General features: G+C 39.3%; 1 pseudogene; it reads right to left on the bottom strand.

Moving 5' to 3' along the window:
- Positions 1-14,696, bottom strand: part of LOC119537224 — a 71,678-nt pseudogene extending 56,982 nt beyond the window's left edge.
- Positions 14,697-14,969: the final 273 nt, after the last annotated feature.

Below are 14,969 nucleotides of genomic sequence, written 5' to 3'. Positions count from 1 at the left end.
GTTCTCAGAAACATTGGGGACTGAAGGCTTGATATACTGAGCCCTCTGTCTTGGGGCTGGCCCCTATGAAGCTTGTTGCTGCAAGGAGAGGCTAACCCTGCTTATAATTGTGCCTAAGAGTCTCCCCGAGTGCCTCTTTGTTGCTCAGATGTGGCCCTCTCTCTCTAACTAAGCCACCTTGGTGGTTAAACTCGTTGCCCTCCCCTCTATGTGGGACCTGACTCCTAGGGGTGTAAATCCCCCTGGCAATACAGGATATGACTCCCAGGGATGAATCTGGACCCGGCATCATGGGATTGAGAACACCTTATTGACCAAAAGAGGGATATGAAATGAAATGAAATAAAGCTTCAGTGGCTGAGAGATTTCAGATGGAGTTGAGAGGTCACTCTGGTGGACATTCTTACGTGCTATATTGATAACACTTTTTAGGTTTTAAGATATTGGAATAGCTAGAAGTAAATACCTGAAACTACCAAACTCCAACCCAGTAGCCTTGACTCTTGAAGACAATTGTATAACAATGTAGCTTGCAAGGGGTGACAGTGTGATTGTGAAAACCCTGTGGATGGCACTCCCTTTATCCAGTGTATGGATGGATGAGTAGAATAATGGGGACAAAGCCTAAATGAAAAATAGGGTGGGATGAGGGAGGGGATCTTTTTTTTTTTAATTTTTATTTTTTATTCTTATTCTGATTCTTTCTGGTGTAAGGAAAATGTTCAAAAATAGATTGGGGTGATGAATGCACAACTGTAAGATGGTACTTTGAGCAGTTGATTGTACACCATGGATGATTATATGCTATGTGAATATGTCTCAATAAAACTGAATTAAAAAAAAAGTGCAGTATAGTGACTGGAAGGAGGTAAATGATATGGTGGAACTGTAGCCTATAGCATCCGTTGGGATTTGCTCTATAGTTGCTCATTGAATTGTGCCTTGAAGGTCTTTGCCTTTTGTATATACCTTGTATTGCATAAGGAAAGAACAGAAATTGGGGAACTGCAACCTGTAAGAATTTTTGAAATTACCTATATGACTGCTTGTTGAGCTGTACATCGAGAGATGACACCTTTTGTATGTATGTTATATTTTACAATAATGGAAATGGCTGAAGTTGTGAACTGTGACCCATGACATTCTTTGAGATTTCCTCTCTACTTGTGAAATTGTACACTGAAAGATATCACTGTTACGTATATACGTTAACGTTCGCAATTAAAAAATGGACAAAAAAAAAAAGCCTTAGAACTCCATCTTTTTTTTTTTTTTTCCACCAATCTAGCTGGTGTCCCAGAGACTCTCAAGGTATCACTGGCTAGCTTGTTCTTGTACTTAGCTTGTATCACTCCCTGTCTTATATATTTTGGAAAGACTACATTGCAGAACAGAAAGAATGTGAGCTTTGTAGTCAAAGAGGCTTTTTTTGTCATCTGAATATATGATATTGGGCAAGCTATATAAACTCTCTGAACCTGAATTTCCCCAGTCATAAAAATGGGAGTAATTATATCTGCTTCTCAGAGTTGCATAAGTATTACGAGAGTAAATAATATGTGGATGCATCTGGCACAGTGTCTGACATATGCTAGTTGCCCCACAAATTATAGCTGCTATTATCATAATTACCAGTTAATATCCATGCTTCCCCTTTATGTTTTGAGTGAGTGTAGGGTCAGAACTGTATTTTACTCATTTTTGCATCTTTGCATTCTTCCCTGGAACATAATGGGTTCTTAAATTCTTGTTGATTTCAATTTAACATAAACTATAAGACTGGAATTCCTCATAACTATTCCCAAATTATTTTATGCAAAAATTCTTGGGATAAGATAAATATGACTGCTGGTATGGTTGTGTTGGCTTTGCTCTCATACCTACCATTTTTTTTGTACTGTGATGGCTACGGTCCTTCCCATGGTACTCAGACTTAGCTCTCTGTGTTGCATTTTGATGGCATAGATAACTCTTGCTTGCTTTCCACTGTATTTAGGGCCCCCCAGTAAGTTTCTCTCCCAAGTGCTTCTTTCCTGCCAAAAATTGATGGTTTGGGAGTCTTCTTTTTAAATGGAGTTCCAAATGTTTTTCAGGTATCTTTTTTTCAAGAAGATATTGGAAAGAAAAAACATTTTTTTTTTTTTTCACATAGTATCTTCTCTTGGCCATTTCCCAGGATAGGTCGGGGATGGGCTTTTAGTATATAGCCTTACTATCAAATCCAAACTTAATGCCCTAGTCTAGGATGCTAACAACTTTCATAGGGATTACTGCAACAGCCTTCCAACTAGACTACCTGCATTCATTCTGCCCCTAAGTAGTTCTCCATGTAGCATCCAGAGCAATGTTTTTGAAATAAAAATCTCATTTTGCTACCCCCTGATCTGCCACACCTTTCAAACTCTAAGAAATTCAGTTATTACTGTGCCAGTGAATTTGTTGGCATTTTATTAGTTAGGACAAAGCTAGCATTTTAAACCTCTCTAACATGCATTTGTCATTCCTCCCAATTGAAGATAATCTGTGCATTTAATTATTGGTTCTGTTTGACATTAGGTGATACCATAAATAACATGAAACTTTATATTGATTCCCAGAAAGGTGAATTTTTTGTCTACTTAGACCTTGTTTGAGGGCTGTAAAGAGTTAAACAGACTTGGTTTTCAACAATCACAGTTACAGCAATTCTGACAACTTTTTGCCCTTGGCAGTCTACGTCTTTGAATCCCAGTTTCCATAGCTATAAAATAGGAATAATACTACCTGTCTCACTCCTGTGGATATTAAATTGATCAATACGTATAGACTACATAATACAGAATCTGGAATAGACTAAGTTCAATATGCAATGTAGAAAGCTTGCTATTATTATGGCACAAGTACCTGAGAATGTCCTCTAAACGTTTCTTCCATACTGCCTTGCTTATTGCCTGCAATTCCAACTTTTCCATTATTCCTTTGCAGTCAGTTTTGGCAGGACCTGGTCAGTGTAATTACTGTGTGAAAAGCAGCATAACATAGCAGAGGGATGACCCTGGTCTCTGGCTCACATAGACATAGGATTAACATATTCCCAAACTGCAACTTACTGGCTGAAGGATCACAGGCAAGTTGGTTTACCTCTCTGGAGTGGTAAGTTCCATGAGAGATAAAGAAATGCAAGTGAAAATAAACTAGAGTATCAGCAGTGGTGCTATTTAGCCAGAAAATATGTACCAAGTGCTTATTATTTGTTAGATTCTAGGGATGGAAATATAAAAAGCAAATCCTTATCCTCAAAGAGCTTAGAATGTAAGCTCACTGAGCAAAGATGGCATTAGTCCTGCCAGGTTCTGGAAATGTATCTGCCAACGTTGCTATATCCCCACTGGGAATGAACAGCAGGAACTAGCATCTGTTGTAGACTAGCTATGAAGGCACTTGGTCAGGACCAGCTGTGGATCCTGAACAGGAACAGGGACACATAGCATCTCTGTGGAATATTGCTGAAGTCAGAAAAGGGGCAATGAGCAAAATGGTGACTCCTGCTACCTTTGTTAACCTGTTGAAGACTATTCAAGGTCCTCTAAAATTTTATCATCAGTTATGCTGGAGATACAGAGAAGAGCAAGACCAAATTATTTTCTGAAGGAGACCGAAGCCTTGAGTCCAGGGCAGACCAGAAAACAGTCAACAGAGCAATGCGTAGTATTTTACAATTGAGAATGGTGCATGTTGCTATGAGAACAGATAGACTGGCCCATGGATCCCTGATTGAGATGGGGTGGGGAAGACCTCATAAATGGTGATGGGTGAACTCAGTCTTAAAGGTGCTCAACAGATATCTCCAGATAACTGATCAGCTCTCAATTTGTTTCTGATTATGACCTGATCCTCTGAGATCAAACACAGAGTTGTTCATGACCAGAGTTTTCTTGTTAGTGTCCCAGGATCCAATAATGTTGGATAACTGAAATGTGAAAAAAGTTTTCATTAGTATTTGTTATATTTACTATTTTGCATAAATCTAATGTAGCATTGATGAATCTACCCTCACTTTTTCAGCTGTGAAGGGGGATTCTTCAGAAAACTTCTGGTCTTTTCCATTGTACTCAGGTCTCTTTGCTGATGTGTTGACCCAAATGACCTCATATACTGGTCCACCCATAAGGGTCAATGCCCCTCAAGCTCCGGTACTGCCAAGCTCACAAGGTAATGCAGAGGATTGCATTTCCTTCACAGGCAAACCTGCCCCATCTACTGACACCATTCTAAGCACCCAGGACTTCAAGTTCTCATGCCAGATTCCTTAGTAAAGAATAAAGCAGATCTCAGAAACATATCACAGAGAAGGGAGAATAAAGACTGAAATTCCAGATGACTTAGTTATCCCTTCTTCTGCCCAAAGGAGCCCTTCTGGGTGTGGACATTGGTAAGCATCTTTTTCCTAGGTACTCCTGAAATAACTCTTTCTTCCCAGGGCACTCTGCTCTTATGCAGCCCCTTTTCAGGTTGCTTGGGTTTGTGACCCCATCCTCCTCCCTCAGAAATCTCTGCCTATACCATAAAAAGGATGATGTGTTAACCCTTGGATCTTGCAAATTTTTGTTTTCTTGTAGCTTGCAAATTGGAGCCATTCCTGAGGCTACAGCTGGATGCATACTGATGCTAGTGATCCTGGTCCGGAGTGGAGGTAGGCTGTGGTCTTCCAAATAAACATGAATACAGGTCCCTCTTAGCCTCTCAACTACTGGGAACGTTGGGCTAGTTAATTCTCTTTACTAAGTTACTCATGAAGTATGCAGGCCCTGAAAATATAAATCTTTTTTTTTTTCCCCACAGACTGTGCAGTGTAATCCTATATTGAAGAAAGGATATTTCTCCTTTTAGCAGGGTTTTATCTTGATTTCATGAATTATAGACTACTTGATTACTTGGCTGAGAATCACTTGGCTTTTCTTTCCCGTCCTGACTCACTGCTAATGGACATTCTCTCTGCAACCTTGAGGGAGATGGGAAATGATTCCAGCTTAGATTTGCTGGCTCTGATTAAATTTTTGATTTGAGTCTCCTAATGAAAGCTGAGTAGGTGAGTGGTAGAAAAGAGGAGTGGTCAGTTTATCCTACTTCACCAACAATATCAAACTCAACCCTGGATTAATTTCTATTCAGATGACAAAGAACCCGGATTAGGTCAAGTGACCTGATTTTGGATTGCATCAGCTTTCCCTCATTCCACGTGGACTTATCTGCTTCTCCTACTAGACGATGAATTCCTTGATGACAGAGGCTTATGTTATTCATCTTTGAAACCAGAGTCCAACACATTATCTAGTCAACTTGGTTGGTATTGAATAAAAACACTTGCTGAATTGAGCAAAATAGATAGCATAACCCCAAATAATCCTTTAAACTCTCTAATAGGGAATGAAATACATTTCTACAGTGTGAAAGTATTTTGAAAAAATTTTCTCAAGTTCCCATCCCCTCCTAAAAGTGCTCTATGTCTGTTGGCCGACCCACCATTAGGACCTAGGAGGAATGAGGCATTTCAATTTTCAGATGTCATTTTTCTGTGACATCCTCATATGTGTTTCCACTCTGATTTCCTTCCTGAACCTATGGAGGCAGTTGCAGCTTGAAGGGTCATTAACCTTACTGTCAGCAGGATTTCTTGGCAGAGGTGAGCTTCTTAAGGGCTAATTTTCTTCAGTTAAGCTACCTCAATCTTGCTGCATTGATCAAGCACTTAATTGATAGCTAAAGACTCACCTAAAACTGCAAGGCAGCTTTTTATTTTAAACATATTGATTTTTGTTTATTTCCTACTGTCCACCTTCAATTGGATAAACATTTGTTTTTATGCTTGATATACAATATCCTTTGTTACTTCTCTTAAAGCTCCTAGTGGATACAAAAAGACAATAAATTTTTGAACATAGAAATTGTTGTACATATCTTTTCAGTATACATTTGTAGCCTGGCTGTATGGAATAAGAGTTTACTCTTAGTATTTGACTTATTCTTTCCTCTCCAGGTGATGTGAATTCACATTTCTACTTACAGGTAGCAAAAGTAACAATTTGAATCTGTCACTTACCCAAGAGGAACTTTATTGCTATTAAACAAAGGAAAATGCTTCAGGATCTCACAGACATTGCTTCCTCCTTGTTTCAGAGGTATAGTCCTTGATGACCCAAAATCGACTCCTCAGAGTGCAGCCAAGACAGGGAGGAATATATTAACAGACCCTCTAACTTTTGTAGGGCAAGATGTTCAGGTCAAGGATACAAATGGAGGCTCACACATCATATATCTAAATGTTTAAAAGTTATAAATCAAACTATGCCCATGGCCTGGGTCAGGTTACCACCCAGGACCCGATAGCCATGCCTGGGGATTGTTCATGACACTTGCAGGCTGAAGATGCTATGTCCTCCAGGCCAGCCCTGCCTCCCACAGCCTCAGATCTGTTGGAGATGGCAGAGTGGAGTCTGGGCCAGAGGTCAGGACTCCCGCGTAGTTTAACTGGATCAGCCCAAACCCAGGATGGGGTCTGACCTGGTCAAACTCCCTAGTGAGCAGAGGTGGGCACTTTCTCCTTAACACATCACTTTTCCAACTCAGGAATTACAGACAATTCTGCACTTCCCCACACACCACCATCTGAGGCAGAAGGGATGGGGAAGAGCAGTTATCAGGATTCACAACCCCCCCCCCCCCCACCAAATAGCAGGGGATTTGGACCTTTAAACTGACCTTGAAATAGGGATATTATTCTGGTTTATTGAGTGGGCCTAATGTAGTCACAAGTGTTTTTAAAAGTGGAAGAGGGAGGCAGAAGAGAAGATCAGAGTGATACAGTGTGGGAAGGACCCGTCCCACTCTTGCTGGCTTTGAAGATGGAAAAAGAGGCCCCTAAGATGATGAATGTGGGTGGCCTTAGACGCTGGAAAGGGCAAGAAAACTGACTCTTCCCTAGAGCCTCCAGAAAGGAACACAGCCCTGCCAATACCTTGATTTTAACCCAGTGAGACCTGCCTTGGACTTCTAATCTACAAAACTATAAGGTAATACCGGGTGTTGTTTTACGCCACTAAGTTTATGATAATTTGTTATAACAGCAGTAGAGAACCTACATACAAGTCTCTGTCATAACTACTCAAATCTGTTGTAGCATGAAAGCAGCTGTAGACAATACGTAAACAAATGGGCATGGCTGTGTTCCAAAAATTATTTATAAAGCAGGGTGGCCAGCCAGATTTGGTCCACAGGATACAGTTTGTTAAGCTCTGGTTCATGACTTAGGGCAAAATTAAGCATATGTTGATGGGCAAAGATAAGGATGTTGTGATAATAGAATGAAGATCAGGGTAAATATCAATGGGAAGAGTTTAGATAGCTTGTAGAGGAAAAAAGGAGGAAAACTAGTATTTATTAAGCAGCAAGCACTATCCTAGGTGTTTCATATGTCAGTTCTTATTTAACCCTTGAAATATATATTTTATATATTTATATTAATATATTTATATGTATTTTATATAGTATTTATATTAGTTTATATTAATAATACTTATATATATAATATTTATATTATTGCCCCCAATTTTACATATGGGGAAACTGAGTTTAGAAAGATTAAAACAATTGAGGACCACACAAGTAGTAGGCTAGGTTTTAAACCTAAGTCCCTGATTCAAATCCCCACTTTTTCCACATTAGGGGTATTTTAGTAGCTCTTCATTCAGTATTTGTGAGTCCCCACTACAATAAAATGTGCTGACCATGTGAAATAGGCTGAGTTGGAGAGGCTCAATATTTCAATACTTTTTTGACTCAAATTCAGTTATAATATCAGAGTTTGGCTTCTCCTACTTTTGCTGATGTTAGCAATCTCACTTATAGCCTTGTCCACTCTTCAAAATAAAAGATGAAATGATTTATTGAAAGAACAGCAGCAGGTAATGGTTTGATTTGATTTTGAATGTTTTATTGAAGTTAATGGGGGTATTATTTTAAACAAATGGCACAGTAGGTAAATTCTCAGTTTGGAGTAGAGGTTTTGAGTGTATATTTAGCAAAGAGTATTTCTCTGCTTCCCTGAAGTAAAGAATTATTAATCCATCAATCTTAATGACATACTATTATCATTAGTAAGACCCAAATCTGATAAACTTTTTCTTGGTTCAGTTTTGAAAAATCCATTTATATGTGGAATTAATAAAATTAAAAAGATTAATAAAATTACGTTTAATAAAATTAAATACCACACATATAACCACATATATATAGGAATGGGATTCTCAAGATATGTTTCACAAAATGCTACTTCTGGAGCATTTAAATTCCAAGAAATTCTGTCTGAAAAAATGTTCCATTACCAAATTCCTTAACATAGGATTAAACAAAGTTAAATAGATTAGCTGATTATAGGACATCTAAAAGCTTAAAGAATCTCCAGGAGAAGATGGTGGGTGGTTTTCTAAAACCTTATTTGATCAGAAGTCATTTGCTTCATAGAATCTTTTCGGGGATGCAAACCAGCCTTTGGGAAATGCTGGAGGATATGACGTGGGCCTGCACAGAGGCGTGGAATAGCCTGGCAGGCCTGGGGGAAACCAGCAGTTCACCACGGCTGTGGCGTGTGGAGTGGGGTAAAGCAGGGACCAGATCACAAAGGCCACTGTAAGTAGTTAGGACTTTATCCTAGGCAATGAGAGCAATTGAAATATTTTAAGAAAGGCAGGCAAATGATCAGATTTGTGCTTTGGAAAGATCACTCTGACTCCTTTGTAGAGGTTTATATTTGAAGGGCTGAGAACTGGAGGGAGTCAGGATGACCAGTGGGATCACCCGTTCCTTAATCCAGATGAGAGTTGATGGATGACTAAACCAATACAGTAATAACACATTCTGTGTGAGTGAGATAAAGAGGAAAGGAAGATGCTACGTAGGTAGGTAGATTCTATAGGACTTAATGGTTCAGTGAGGGAGATAAGGAGAAAGCAGAGTCTGAGTTGACTTACAGGTTTCTGGTTTGGGTGGCTGGTGGATGGGGGGCCATTCACCAAGATAAGAACTCCCAGAGGGAGTGTAGACCGTGAGGCAGAGATGATTTCAGCCTAGGATACACTGTCTTTATAGCTCCCATAGGTCTCATGTGGAGCTACCGGGAGGCAGTTGTCATCTTGTTTAGTCTCCTGCCATTTCTCATCAGACTTTCTGCTTCAGCATTACAGCTGGCTTTCTTGCCTTTAGGCTATTTACCCTTCAATCCTCCACACTGTTGTGTGAGCCATCTTACAAAAAGGGCTTATTTACTGAGGGCTTAATATAGTCAGACAGCATGCTAAAGCACTTTATTTAAACATGATATCATTTACTTCTACTTAATCTTTTCAACATCTGTATGAAATAGATACTATTACGTCTATTTTATGAGTGAAATAATTGAGACAAGTACAGCTGAAGTAACTTGCTCATGTTCACACATCTAGAAAGTGCACAGCTGGGATGCCGACTAGACTTTTAACCACTGATGTTATACCAAATGGGTGTGCACATCAGGTTACTTCTCATTAACTCCTCAGCTGGGAATCAAGCATTCCCTGGTTCACTAAGCAGGATGATGGCTTGAGGCTTTGCTTGATGGAAGACCTTGCATGGTGTTCTCTCAGAGCCCTCATCTCATTCTTCCCTGTATCTGTGCTGGTAGAGTGCTTGTTATTCTTCCTTCAACCTTGCTCTCTGCTTTGGAGCAGGGACTCACCCTGACTCTTATCTTTGTCCCCAGGGCACAGTGTCTAGTATAGAATGTGTACTCACTATGAATTCTTTTCACAGATGAAAAATTTTTATTTTACTCTTGGCTTCTAGGTTTAGGCTAGGTTAGATTGAATCCCTGCTCAAGTGGGAAGTTCTCCCAGGCTGAGGATTTTGGGACCAGCCCATGCTGATGAAGTGAGATAGAAGAAGTGATCCTGGAAAGCCAAGCAGAGAGATCCTCAGAGTGTTGATGGAGAGTTCCAGGAAGTATCGAGATGTCTCTCATTACATCTCTTCCAAACCCGACTCCATTTCCTTTTTTTTTTTTTTTTTTTTGTGCCTGTTTTTCTTTTCTCTGTCCAGATAAGGGAGCACATTAGGAACTTCCTTTATCTGAATTTGGCCTTTTTTTTCCCTCACGTGGGTGTAGTGGAAAGGATAACAGATGTGGAATCAAAAAGCCTATATTTTAAACCTTGTTTAGCCCACTTAAACCACTGTGGATTCCTAGGCAATCATTTAACCTCCATGAGCTTCTGTTTCCTTATCTGTTAAATGGATATGGCAGTATCTTCTTGCCTACCTCACAGAGTTGCCATGCTTTGTGGATTTGAAAGCACTCTTCTCATCTAGAGAGCTGTGGGAAGGTGCCTTAGGAGAAGACTACAGAATGCCATGACGTCAGTGGGTGAGAAGAGTAACAGGTGCTTAGGAAGACCAGAGCTGAGATTACCCTGTACACAAGGACCTCGTGTAGAAACGGACTGATTCTGAGACCAGCTCTCTCTGCCTCAAATCCCATGGATATTTATATACTGATTGATGTGGAGGGCAAACCAGGTAGTTTTGTGGAGCAATCAGGGGCTAAGATCCAAAGGCTTGGGTTTGTATACCAGCCTCTAGTCCTGTGCAATCGCTAGCAAGTCACTTAAGCCACTGTGTCAGTTTCCTCACGTGATAAATGGGAATAATAGTGTTTATACCTCTAGGATGTAAAGATTGAAAGACAGTGTGTGCAAAATGTCTGGAACAAAGTGGTAGCTAATGTTGTCTATTATTTTTTCTTCCTTTTATTGTTATCATCACAGTCTTCAGCTTCTCTCCTCCTGGCTGAGCTGATCCCACAGTACGTGAACACATCATTCCTGGCATACTCACTGTGTATGACAGTCTATAGGTCTAGCTCCCTGCTAGACTATGAACTCCTTGAAGACAAACATTGATTTATGTTAGCTTCTCCATTATTTAGTTCAGTGACTAGTGCCCATTACATGCTTAACAAATGCATTCACTGTACCCTCTAACTCCCTACCTTACTTTATTTTTCCTCATAGAACTTATTTCTGCTTACTGTATACCATCTGTTTATTTGTTAACTTGCTTACTGTCTGTTTCCTTCATTGACAATATACGCATCAAGAAGGCAGAGATTTTTGTCTGTTTTGTTCACTATTGTATCCCTAACATCCAGAATAATGCTTGGAAGATAGTAAGTATTCAATCAACATTGTTGAGTGAATGAATTATTTTCATTTATTCCTCATATCAATGTTGTGAGGTAGGTATTATTGGAGGTTAAATGACATTCCTACATTCTTTCAACAAATCAGAGGCAGACAGATTTTGAAATCAGATCTCTCTGACCCTAAAGTGTATGCTGCTTTCAATAAACCAACTGCTTTCTCTTTAGTAACTATCATAAGTAAAGTAGAAATTATAAAGTATCATATGAGATGTATAACTATAGTGTTAGCGGAGATTTGAAGAGATTTAATTCAGCTTCCTTTCTACTGTAACCTTCTGAGAGGCAATGTGGTATATAAAAAAAGGCATAGGCTCTTTGACCAGACAAACTTGGCATGAATTCTGGTTCTGCTTCTTATTAGTTGGGTCACCTCAGAGAATTTCCCTAACTATTTTTCTTCTAAGTTTTCCCATTTTATACGGTTATAATATTTTCCTTTTTGGGTTGTTGGCCAGATTAGATGAGATAATATTTGTAACACAATAACATGTAGGAGGAGAGCAATAAATGGCTTTTCCCCTCCTAAGACTCTTCCATCTGTATCTTTCATTTCAATCCTTAGTTATTATCTCATAGTTTTCATGTGTGTTAGTATTGTCTTCATGACAGGATTATAAGCTCCTTGAGGATAAAGGCAATATCTTTTACTATTTAATTATTCCAAACAACACTTACCAGGGGTTATGATGGTGGCCTCCAAATTTTTCTTGATAAGGAACTATTTTGATTTGTTCTGAGTCCAAGGAAAATCCCTGGCATTGAGGATGAACAGGTGCTGACGAGGCAAATTACTTTTGTAAGATGATCCACCTTCTTATAGGTTGAAGATCAATTATATTAAACTTCAAGATTGACCAATAGAACAAGGTCAACATGTCTGTCAACTTCTGAAATATGATGACACTATGTTAAAGATATTCTCAGTGGCTATCTTGATTTCCTTTCTATTCTTTTCTGCCCCTAAACAAATACTAGAATACAAGTTGCCAGGAAATAAAAGCTAGGAATTTGTTCTTTGAACAAATGTTATATATGTAAACATTAAAATGGATTTGTCTGGTGCTTTAAGGATCAGATTTCTAGATTGTTTATATAACTTATTAAAAAATTTATTTGATCTGTTTAGAAAAGAGGCTCAGTTGCCTGTGTGGTAAGTCTTGAAAATGAATTTGAGCAAAGCAGAATATTGAAAGAAATAAGTCTTTTAATGTGTGAATTTTAAAGAGATGGTGAAATGGGAAATATACATTCATTATTAACAACAGAGGTTAGAAAGGCATTCTGATTTACAACGGAGACAGATTGCAATTTCACTTTCCACTGGATAGGCAGAAAATGGGCTTTGCCTCATTACATTGTGAGATTAGTGTTTATGCTGAATCCCCATCCAAGTGAACAAAGTGAGCCGTTGAAATCTGAATTATTGGGTTTCCTTCTAAGAAGTCATTGACTTTCAGCTTGAATGGTGTCTACTGTTCATTCTTCCTGCTTCTAGTTCCACTGGTTTGTTTCTCTTTTTCCTTAGAGAAATCCTTAGAGATTCAGTGTGACCAGGTAAAATGGGCCTTCCACGTATCCTCACTCCAAGGCAATGTTACTTGTTTAGAGGCAAATCTACACTTTCCACAGACAGGATGTATGTGATAGTTCTGGGGTATACTAGATGATATTGCAAATTTCCATTCCTATAAGCTCAGTCACAGCTGTTGAATGTTGGATCTGGGATTTGAATTCAGGGAGGTCTAACCCCTTGGTATGTGTGCCTTCTTGTTCCTCCATGTTGTACCATTCAGAGTAGCAGCCGTCAGCATAAGTAATGTGAAGAGTTGGGCTTCTTGTTTTTATCAGAATTAGAAAGAAATTAACAGATAGAAAAGGATTTATTGTGCTAAATGAATTTTGCGCCTTGTCTTTTAAGTGGTGGGTGGAGAATATTCAAAGATCCTTATAAGGTACCACAGCATTGTAGTCTCTAGGACATAGTTTTGACTTACCACTGGAAGTCACCTTTACCTCCATGACAGCATCCTGAAACTTTCCATTCCATGGGTGTTGCCTAATTTTAGATCCTAAGTTTCTCTTACCTGGATTATTATCCTGCCTTCCTACAGCCAGTCTGACTCTAGCTGTGGCCTTTTCTAATAAATTGGCCACATGATCATCAGAAGGGTCTGTTTAGAATCCAAATTTAATCATGCCATTTCTTGTAGGATTTAGAAAAAATAAAGTTTAAGCTCCTTTGCATGGCAGCACAGAAAATCTTTCAAATTCAGAAATTTCTTCTTCCCAATTTAAGCTCTAACAATACAAAACAACTTGTAGGTTCCTGAATGTGTCTTAATGTTTCACAATTTGGTGTCTTTTCAGGTAATATTTACTCTACTTGGAATGTCTTTCCCATCCTTACCAGCCTCATGAATTCCTTCCCATGTTTTAAGACCCTGTTTCATCATCCTCTCTGTGAAACCTTTACCCACTCCTTCAAAATGAGCTACTTACTACCTCCTCTGTGCAACTCCTGTCCCTTATATTTGCCCTTTTTATAATATATGTCACACTTTATTATAATTTTTATGTGATTATCCTATTAGTGTGTGAATTTTTTGAGAGAAGGACCCTTGCCTTAATCAACTTTTTGTCCCCGTTTTGAAATATAGGAGGAAGTCAGTATATGTTGTCAGTGAGTTAATAAGTGGATGAATTTTGTTCATGCCTTCTAGTCTCTGGCTAGATGCTCATATGCTTGTTGGTTTTGTTTCCCCGTAGCATCTAACATAGAGCCATATGTATACTAGCTACTCATAAGACACATGTTGAATTAAAGTAAATTGGTATAATGTCTTGTTGCTAAGGAGAACTATCACATTGAAATTTTCCTGCATAAACAAATTAATATCCCCATTTTAAACAGTGAGTCATTTGACTGAAAATTAAAACATGTTCAGGGGCAATTGAATAGATGAGAGGGAGAAGAGAGACATTTTGCAATTTATCTACTTATGATTACTGAAAACTTTATTTTCAAATAAGAATAATTGAGTATGGGTCAATGATTTTTAAATAAAAATGAATGAGAAAGGAAACCAGTTAAAGAAAAACTTCTGTAGATGGTGGAGTAGGGAGCTGCAGTACTCACTCCTTCTCCAAACACAGCTAGTGGATGGGCAGAAACCGTCTGAAACAACTGTTCTGGGACCCTGGAGGCCAGGGGAGCACTGTATAGAATACAGGGAGAGTGGGACAAAGAGGGTAAGATACTGTGGTACAGAACTGTGAGTAAAGTGCTCACCTGTGACTGCCGGCACCCAATCTCCACACTTGAGGCTAGACACTTTGGGTTCGGTTCCTTGCTGTCTTCTGCAGACAGAAGGGACGAGGAAGCTCTCTTCCCCCCAAACATGGGGGAGCACAGCTGAGTACTGATCATAGCTTAGTGGAACAGGGGTGAAGGCAGTAGAAGTTCAAAGATACAGGGTCCCTTTAGGGCTGTGGGGAAAAGTTTGCTCAAGAGTGCCATCTGCTGGGCAGGCCAGAAAAGCACAGATTTGGGAAGCTGTCAAAATGGCTTTTTGGCATCTTTCCTGACTCTCTAACCAGGAGCTGGTCTGCACCTGCTTCATGGGTCTCCTGGCCTGTTTTGGCTGGGAAATACTGACTTGGGGAAGTCCTCCCTGGGGTGACCCTCCTCTCAGAACTTGCC

Source organism: Choloepus didactylus, chromosome 6 (assembly GCF_015220235.1).
Source record: "Choloepus didactylus isolate mChoDid1 chromosome 6, mChoDid1.pri, whole genome shotgun sequence".
NCBI classification, from domain to species: Eukaryota; Metazoa; Chordata; class Mammalia; order Pilosa; family Megalonychidae; genus Choloepus; species Choloepus didactylus.
This window is presented reverse-complemented; position numbering and strand designations above follow the sequence as displayed.